Source organism: Somniosus microcephalus, unplaced genomic scaffold, assembly GCF_052327205.1.
Source record: "Somniosus microcephalus isolate GS21.2 unplaced genomic scaffold, FLI_Smic_1.0 scaffold1, whole genome shotgun sequence".
Classification (NCBI taxonomy): domain Eukaryota; kingdom Metazoa; phylum Chordata; class Chondrichthyes; order Squaliformes; family Somniosidae; genus Somniosus; species Somniosus microcephalus.
Window position 1 is genome coordinate 3,434,454 of NW_028225188.1, and position 10,117 is coordinate 3,444,570.

A 10,117-nucleotide genomic window follows, 5' to 3' on the forward strand; every position below is an offset into this window, starting at 1 on the left:
TCCCTAAACTTCTCCGCCTCTCTACCTCGCTGTCCTCTAAGACTTTCACCAAGCTTTTGGTCACCTGCCCTAAAATGTACTTATATGAGTCAGTGTCAAATTTGGTCTGATGGCACTCCTGTGAAGTGACTTGGGACGTTTTCACTACGTTACATATGATTACATAGGATATACAGCACAGAAACAGGCCATTCGGCCCAACCAGTCCATGCCGTGTTTCTGCTCCACTCGAGCCTCCTCCCGTCTTTCCTCACCTAAATCTATCAGTATAACCCTCTATTCCCTTCTCCCTCATATGCTTGTCTAGCCTCCCCTTAAATGCATCGATACTATTCGCTTCAACCACTCCCTGTGGCAGCGAGTTCCACATTCTCACCACTCTCTGGGTAAAGAAGTTTCTTCTGAATTCCCTATTGGATTTCTTGGTGACTATCTTATATTGAGGCCTCTAGTTATACTCTTCCCCATAAGTGGGAACATTCTCTCGTTATCCGCATCTATTAGGTCACCCCACAGCCTTCTACTTTCAAGAGAAAAGAGACCCAGCCTGTTCATCCTTTCCTGATATGTATACCCTCGCATTTCTGGTATCATCCTTGTAAATCTTCTCTGCACCCTCTCCAGTGCCTCTATATCCTTTTTATAATGTGGTGACCAGAACTGTACGCAGTACTCTAAGTGTGGTCTAACCAAGGTTCGATACAGGTTTAGCATAACTTCACTACTTTTCAATTCTATACCTCTAGAAATAAACCCTAGTGCTTGGTTTACTTTTTTATGGCCTTGCTAACCTGTGTCGCAACTTTTAGTGATTTGTGTATTTGTACTCCGAGATCCCTTTGTTCCTCTACCCCACCTAGACTCACACCCTCCAAGTGATAAGTGACCTCCCCATTCTTCCTACCAAAATGTAATACCTCACGTTTATCTGTGTTGAACTTCATTTGCCAATTATATACCCATTCTGCAAGTTTATTAATGTCCTCCTGTAATTTGTTGCAGTCCTCATCAGTGTTGACTATTCCCCAAAGTTGGTGTCATCCGCAAATTTAGAAATGGTGTTTTTGATTCCAAAGTCTAAATCATTAATATAAGTTGTGAACAACAGTGGACCCAGCACTGATCCTTGTGGAACACCACCACCCACCTTCTGCCACTGTCAACAGCTCCCTTTTACCATTGATTTGTGAAATAAAGTCTATCAATCAGATGTCTCAATGTTTCCTGTTCCACGAGCTTGTTTTGGGGGTCTGGCTCAGCGACTATCCTGTAATCACAATTCACAATTCACAATTCAAATCGCTTTATTGGCATGATAAGGTACATCTTATGTTGCCAAAGCATCAAAATACATTTATGGTTGAACACATAAACGCAGTTCTATTCATACAGTGTATAAACAGGTATATCCCTGAGTGTATAAATATACATTCGCATTGTTTATATATACTCTTTTCTTAGTTTACTGGTTGTCCCTCTGTTCATGGCAAGCTGTAACATAGTGTGCCGCCAGTGTTACACAGCTTCTCTCCTCCCCCAGTAGGAATGGGAGTTTTTGGTTGTCATTCAGATTTCTGAATTCAGGGCATATTTGTGAGAATTTTTGGTAGAAATTCTCCCTGATGCCCTGATATTTTCCACAGGCTGTGAGGAAGTGCATCTCTGTCTCCACTACTCCCTGACTGCAGTGAGAGCATATCCTGTCTTCTCTTGGCAGCCTGGTCTGCCTGTGTCTGCCTTTTTCGATCGCTAGGCTATGTTCGCTAAGTCTGTACCTTGTCAAGGTTCTTCTCAGTTTGTTACCCTTTACCATGGTCAGGTAATCAGCTATGTTGTATTGTCTGTTTAGGGCCAAGTAGCAAATGAGTTTGCTTTGGACAATGGAGGAGAGGCGTTGGAGGAGGATGGTGTGATCAACCGTGGGGAAGCTCGCAGACAGGTCAAGAAGGATGAAGAGAGATAGTCCACCGGTTACAGCTGCGGAGGATGTAATTCGTGACTTTTGTTGAGGGCCGTTTCATAGAATCATAGAAACCTACAGCACGGAAGGAGGCCATTCCGGCCCATCGTGTCCGCGCCGGCCAACAAAGAGCTATCCATCCTATTCCCACTTCCCAGCTCTTGGTCCGTGGCCCTGCAGGTTACAGCATCCCAAGTGCACATCCAAGTACTTTTTAAATGTGGTTAGGGTTCCTGCCTCTACCACCCTTTCAGGCAGTGAGTTCCAGACCCCCACAACCCTCTGGGTGAAGACATTTCCCCTCAAATCCCCTCTAAACCTTCCACCAATTACTTTAAATCTGTGCCCCTTGGTTTTTGACCCCTCTGCTAAGGGAAATAGGTCCTTTCTATCCACTTTATCTATGCCCCTCATAAATTTATACATCTCAATAAGTTCTCCCCCTCAGCCTCCTCTGTTCCAAGGAAAACAGACCCAGCCTATCCAGTCTTTCCTCAGAGCTAAGATTCTCTACTCCCGGCAGCACCCTTGTAAATCTCCTCTGTACCCTCTCTAGTGCAATCACATCCTTCCTGTAATGTGGTGACCAGAACTGCACGCTGTTCTCTAGCTGAGGCCTAACTAGTGTTTTATACAGTTGAAGCATAAACCTCCCTGCTCTTGTATTCTATGCCACAGCTAATAAAGGCAAGCATTCCGTAAGCCTTCTTAACCACCTTATGTGCCTGGCCTGCTACCCTCAGAGATCTGTGGACATGCACTCCAAGGTCCTTTGCTTTTTGTGGTATAAATCAATGATTTGGACTTGAATGTAGGAAGTATGATTAACCTGATTGCATTATTTGAGGAGGTAAGAAGGAGGATCGATGAGGGTAGTGCGTTTGATGCAGTCTATATGGATTTTAGCAAGGCTTTTGATAAGCTCCTACATGGCAGACTGGTGAAGAAAGTAAAAGCCCATGGGACCCAATGCAAAGTGACAAGTTGGATCCAAATTTGGCTCAAAGGCAGGAAACAAAGGGTAATGGTCGAAGGGTGTTTCTGTGTCTGGAAGGCTGTTTCCAGTGGGGTTCCGCAGGGCTCAGTACTGGGTCCTTTGCTTTTTGTGGTATAAATCAATGATTTGGACTTGAATGTAGGAAGTATGATTAAGAAGTTTGCAGATGATGCAAAAGTTGGCCGTGTGGTTGATAATGAAGAAGAAAGCTGCAGACTGCAGGAAGATATCAAGGGACTGGTCAGGTGGGCAGAACAGTGGCAAATGGAATTCAATCTGGAGAAGTGTGAGGTAATGCATTTGGAGAGGGCTAACAAGGCAAGGGAATACACTATAAATGGTAGGACACTGAGAAGTGCAGAGGATCAGAGGGACCTTGGAGTGCACGAAACTCAAAAAGGTTAGTATGCAGGTGCAGCAAGTGATCAAGAAGGCCAATGGAATGTTGGCTTTTATTGCTAGGGGGATGGAATATAAAAACAGGGAGGTATTGCTGCAGTTGTACAAGGTATTGGTGAGACCGCACCTGGAATACTGCATACAGTTTTGGTGTCCATACTTAAGAAAAGACATACTTGCTCTTGAGTCAGTACAAAGAAGGTTCACTCGGTTAATCCCGGGGATGAGCGGGTGGTCATATGAGGAGAGGTTGAGTAGATTGGGACTCTACTCATTGGAGTTCAGAAAAATGAGAGGCGATCTTATGGAAACATATAAGATTGTGAAGGGGCTTGATCGGGTGGATGCGGTGAGGATGTTCCCAATCATGGGTGAAACTAGAACTAGGGGGCATAATCTTAAAATAAGGGGCTGCTCTTTCAAAACTGAGATGAGGAGAAACTTCTTCACTCAGAGGGTGGTAGGTTTGTGGAATTTGCTGCCCCAGAAAGCTGTGGAAGCTGCAACATTAAATAAATTTAAAACAGAAATAGATAGTTTCCTAGAAGTAAAGGGAATTAAGGGTTACGGGGAGCGGGCAGGAAATTGGACGAGTCTAGGTTCAGAATGGTCATGGCCCTGTGGGTAGTGGAGTGGGCCCAGGGGCCGTGTAGCCTGGTTCTGCTCCTACTGTGTTCTAATTCTGTGTTAGATTTCAGGAGATGGTTTTATTCCTGTTCCTGGCTGGGGTGGAGATCGCCTTTACAGAACGTAAGTACTGTAGAAAATATAGGGACAGAGTGATCTCCTGGAAGAATTTCGATCGCCTAGATGGGTCGGAGAGGAATTTCCCAGATTTTTTTCTCCCAAATTGGCCATTGGGTCTTTATCTGGTTTTTCACCTCTCCCGGGAGATCACATGGGTTCGGGTGGATGCAGAGTGAAAGTAGATTTGAGGTTAGGATCAGATCAGCCATTGAATGGTGGAGCAGGCTCGAGGGGCCGATTGGCCTACTCCTGCTCCTATTTCTTATGTTCTTATGTCCACAGATCCCTGAAGGTAGCAGGACAGGTAGTTAAGGCGGTTAAGACAGCACACGGGATACTTGCCTTTATTAGCCGGGGCACAGAATATAAGAGCAGGGAGGTTATGCTTGAACTGTATAAAACACTAGTTAGGCCGCAGCTAGAATACTGCGTGCAGTTCTGGTCACCACATTACAGGAAGGATGTGATTGCACTAGAGAGGGTGCAGAGGAGATTTACGAGGATGTTGCCTGGTCTGGGGAATTTTGGCTATAAGCAGAGATGGCTGGGGTTGTTTTCTTTGGAACGGAGGAGGCTGAGGAGAGACCTAATTGAGGTGTATAAAATTATGAGGGGCCTAGATAGGGTGGTAGAGGCAGAGACCCTCATCACATTTAAAAAGTACTTGGATATGCACTTGAAGTGCCGTAACCTATAAGGCTACGGACCAAGTGCTGGAAAGTGGGATTAGGGAGGATAGCTCTTTGTCAGCCGGCACGGACAAGATGGGCCGAATGGCCTCCTTTTGTGCTGTAAATTTCTATGATTCTATGATTCATTGATCATCCCATTCCCAAGCTGACTCTGTGTTAACACCTCAGACGAGCCGTCCCACGTAGGGTGACTCCCTCAACCTGTTCTCCCGGTTACAGAACCAGTTTGTGTCTCTCAGGAATGCCCAAGGCTCTGTTGTCTGTGCACCAACTCACTCGTGACCTCACACGTTGCAACAAGTCTGCTGCCTGAGCAGTTTGCAGTGTTATTAGGTCTGTGGGTCTCTTAGCAACCACCTCCCTTATCGAGGCAAAGGGCTCATCTCCTGACTTTGGGTGTTATCATTCCAAACTTCAGCATTCTCTGTCTTTTAGTTTCAATCTGTCTGTGTCCACCCAGTGACAACACTGAGCTCCTCCCTCCAACCACTGACACTCGCCCTCTTGCTGAGAAAGAAAGACTTGCATTTATATAGCGCCTTTCACAACCTCAGGATGTCCCAGAGCACTTTACAGCCAATGAAGAACCTCTGAAGTGTAGTCACTGTTGTAATGTAGGAAATGCAGCAGCCAATTGGTGCACAGCAAGCTCCCACAAACAGCAATGTGACAATGACCAGATAATCTATTTCAGTGATGTTGATTGAGGGATAAATATTGCCCCAGGACACCGGGGAGAACTCCCTTGCTCTTCTTCAATGTAGTGCCATGGGACCTTTTACATCCACCTGAAAGAGCAGACAGGGGCCTCGCTTTAACATCTCATCCGAAAGACGCCATCTCTGACAGCGCAGCACTCTCTCAGTACTGGAGTGTCAGCCTAGATTTTTATGCTCAAGTCTCTGGACTGGGACTTGAACCCACGACCTTCTGACTCAGAGGTGAGAGTGCTGCCCACTGAGCTAAAGTGCCTGGAGCTAAGCCAGCTGGGATACTTGACATAGGATTACATCGGATATACGGCACAGAAACAGGCCATTCGGCCCAACCAGTCCATGCCGGTGTTTATGCTCCACTCGAGCCTCCTCCCGTCTTTCCTCATCTAAATCTATCAGCATAACCCTCGATTCCCTTCTCCCTCATTGGCTTGTCTAGCCTCCCCTTAAATGCATCGATACTATTCGCTTCAACCACTCCCTGTGGCAGCGAGTTCCACATTCTCACCACTCTCTGGGTAAAGAAGTTTCTTCTGAATTCCCTATTGGATTTCTTGCTGACTATTCAATAGTAACTGTCAAAAGGGAATTGGATATATACTAAAAGCAGAAATGTGCAGGGCTGTGGGGAAAGAGCAGGGCAGTGGGACTAATTGCATCGCTCTTTCAGAGAGCCGGCACCAGCACGATGGGCCGAAAGGCATCCTACTGTGCTCTATGATTCTATAACATCAGCTTCTCTCTGCTCACGAGTACTGAGAGAACAGGGAATAATCTTTAAATCCAGCCCAGTTATTGGGGGCTCTTAACATTAACAAGCCCCAGTTGCCTGAATTAACATGGTTCAGTCCTGGATGTGATTAAAGGCATCGTAAACAGTGGACTCGACCCACCGCAGTCACACTGTGGACACTCTGGTGTGTCAGCGGGTGGGATACACCAGGGAATCCCTTTCCACACACTGAGGTTGACTCTAATGATCGGGAGTCCCAGGGTTTCGGATACCAGATAATCAAGCTCACAAGAACACAAATTGTGTCTCCAGACTTTATTAAGAGCGCAGCATAACACAGATCGGGTGATAATTCCCTCAATCTGGAGAATAGAAGTACAGTGGATTCACGCGCGATCTTCTCGAGTCTGTTCCAACTGACAACGGCTTAAGTGGCCTGTTCTTATACACAAGCTTCGTTACCGCTCAGGAAATGGGATTGTTTGGACCTGTTTGTTGACCGCCTCCTGAACTCCTGTTAATTCAGGGAATTTAGTCCATCTGTGACCAGACTATAACCACAAGCCCGTCTGGTTATCACACCTATATGGTCCGTGAGGTTATTATTAGATTCACACCCAGACGTTGTGCCTTCACTTGTCTGGCACTTCATCCCATAACACGGGTACAGGGGCTCAGTAATGTTTCATTCATCAGAAAAGACAAAGTACAACACCATACTGGACAGCTTAACAGAATCTCATCATATTTATGGGGCCATAAATATAAAAGGCACTAATAAATCCAGGAGGGAATTCAGGAGAAACTTCTTTACCCAGAGAGTGATGAGAATGTGGAACTCGCTCCCACAAGGAGTAGTTGAGGTGAATGGCATAGATGTATTTAAGACGAAGCCAGATAAACATAGGAGGATATGTCGGAGGAGGCTCGTGTGGAGCATAAACCCCGGCATGGACCAGTTGTGCCGAATGGCCTGTTTCTGTGCTGTACATTCAATGTAATAACATGAACAGTCCACCGGCGCGCTCGAGGCCTTCCGTGACCGGTGGGTACCGGAGGGACTGTTGTGCATCATCACCACCGAAAATAGAATCTTCATTTAATTTAAGTTTCCTTTAAACTTTTTTTGTTATGTTACAGGTTTTATTGGTTGTGATGGTTGACTTTTAATAGGCAATTGCCTGTGATAAGGAGAAAAACAAAAATAACATTAACGGTCAAATCAAGGGAATCATCAGCACAACAGATTGAAAGATTAAACAGTAGTACAAGAATTTATAAAACATTCATCCATTCCACGTTCATGTCACCCCAGCTGTCTGCAGGGCCCTGCGCTACAGAACAGTGTGAACTCGCTGGTGTCTCAGCAGGTCATTGGAGCTTTTAAAGCTCTTCCCACAATCAGAACATGTAAACGCTCTCTCATCAGTGTGAACAAGCTTGTGTGCCAGCAGGTTGGTGGACTGCAAGAATCCCTTCCCACACACAGAGCAGGGAAATGGCCTCTCCCCAGTGTGAACTCGCTGGTGTCTGGTCAGAGCCCCAGACCTTTTAAAACTCTTACCACAGTCAGAACATGTAAATGGTCTCTCATCTGTGTGAACAAGCTGGTGTTGCTTCAGGTCCCGGGAGTATTTAAAGCTCTTCCCACAGTCAGAACATGTAAATGGTCTCTCATCAGTGTGAACAAGCTGGTGTATCAGCAAGTTAGATGAATCAGTGAATCCCTTCCCACACACAGAGCAGGGAAATGGCCTCTCCCTAGTGTGAACTCGCTGGTGTTTGGTCAGAGCCCCGGAGCTTTTAAAACTCTTCCCACAGTCAGAACATTTAAACGCTCTCTCATCAGTGTGAACAAGCTGGTGTTGCTTCAGATCCTTGGAGCATTTGAAGCTCTTCCCACAGTCAGAACATTTAAATGGTTTCTCATCAGAGTGAGCTTGCTGGTGTCTCAGCAGGTTGCATGAATACACAAATCCCTTCCCACACACGGAGCAGGTGAATGGACTGTCCCCAGGGTGACTGCGCCGATGGACATCTGACGCAGATGGCGAACTGAATCTCTTCCCGCTGTCCCCACCTTTACCCGGTTTCTCCCCGGTGTGACGGAGCACGTGTCTCGCAAGGTCAAGCGATCGGCTGAAGGCGAGTCCACACACGGAACACGTGTGCGGTTTGTCTACGCTGTGATCGCTGCTCTTTCCTTCCATGTACAAAGGCCGATGATTTTCAGGTCCTGATGAATCGAGCGACTCTGTCAGATCCTGACGTGATGTCTGGTCTGAGCTTCCGGTCTGTAAATGCTCCACTTCTAAAACCCTGTAAAAGGAGTGTAGAAAGGGGTAAGAGGGAGAATGTTGTCTCATGTCGCTCTTTCCCAGCCCAGGGGCAGTGAAGCTGATTTTCAGGCCCCAGCTGCTGCACAGGTTGGTTGAAAGAATCAACAGTAATGGCGGCTGCAATCCCCACAAGCCCCCGCGCTCCAGACAGCGCTCCGGCCGCCGCACTGAGTTGTGACTGACCCCGCGCATGCGCCCATGGCCCCGCCCTCTCCTGCTCCACAGGCGCCCGGCCCACGCCGCGCATGCTTAGCACACACCCTGGGCCCCTGTCAATCATCCTCGCCTGCGCGCTGGGCCCGAGCTCCAGGCTGCCGCTCGGGGCTTTCTTTGTAAAGTCGGTGTTGGTTAAGAGCCGCAATCAGTGAGGGAAATATAGAAACATAGAAGATAGGAGCAGGAGTAGGACATTCGGCCCCTCGAGCCTGCTCCGCCATTCAATGAGATCATGGCTGATCATCCAAACTCAGTACCCTGTCCCTGCCTTCTCCCCATATCACTTGATCCCTTTAGCCTTAAGAAATATATCCAACTCCTTCTTGAATATATTTAATGAATTGGTCTCTACTGCCTTCTGTGGTAGAGAATTCCACAGGTTCACCACTCTGGGTGAAGAAATTCCTCCTCATCTCTGCCCAAAAGGCTTACCCCTTATCCTTAGTCTGTGACCCCTGGTTCTGGACTCCCCGACCATTGGGAACATCCTTCCTGCATCTAGTCTGTCCAGTCCTGTTAGAATTTTATAAGTTTCAATGAGCTCCCCTCTCATTCTTCTAAACTCCAGCGAGTATAAGCCCAATCGACCCAATCTCTCCTCATACGTCATTCCTGCCATCCCAGGTATCAGCCTGGTGAATCTTCGCTGAACTCCTTCCATGGCAAGAACATCCTTCCTCAGATAAGGTGACCAAAACTGCACACAATACTCAAGATGTGGTCTCACCAAGGCCCTGTACAACGGCAGCATGACATCCTTGTTCCTGTATTCAAACCCTCTCACTACGAAGGCCAACATACCATTTGCCTTCTTAACCACCTGCTGCACCTGCATGCTTACCTTCAGCGACAGGCGCACAAGAACACCCAGGCCTCGTTGCACTTCCCCTTCTCCCAATCTATTGCCGTTCAGAAAATAATCTACCTTCCTGTTTTTGCCACCAAAATGGATAACCTCGCATTTATCCACATTATACTGCATCTGCCATGCTTCTGCCTAATCACCCAACTTGTCCAAATCATACTGGAGTTTCTCGGCATCCTCCTCACAGCACACACGCCCACGCAGCTTTGTGTCATCTGCAAACTTGGAGATATTACATCTAGTTTTCTTGTCTAGATCATTTATATATATTGTGAATAGCTGGGGTCCTAGGACCGATCCCTGCAGTACCCCACTAGTCACTGCCTGCCACTCGGAAAAAGAGCCGTTTATTCCAACTCTTTGCTGCCTGTCTGCCAACCTGTTCTGTATCCAAGTCAATACCTTGCCCCCAATCCCATGTGCCTTAACTTTACACGCTAATCTCTTATGCGG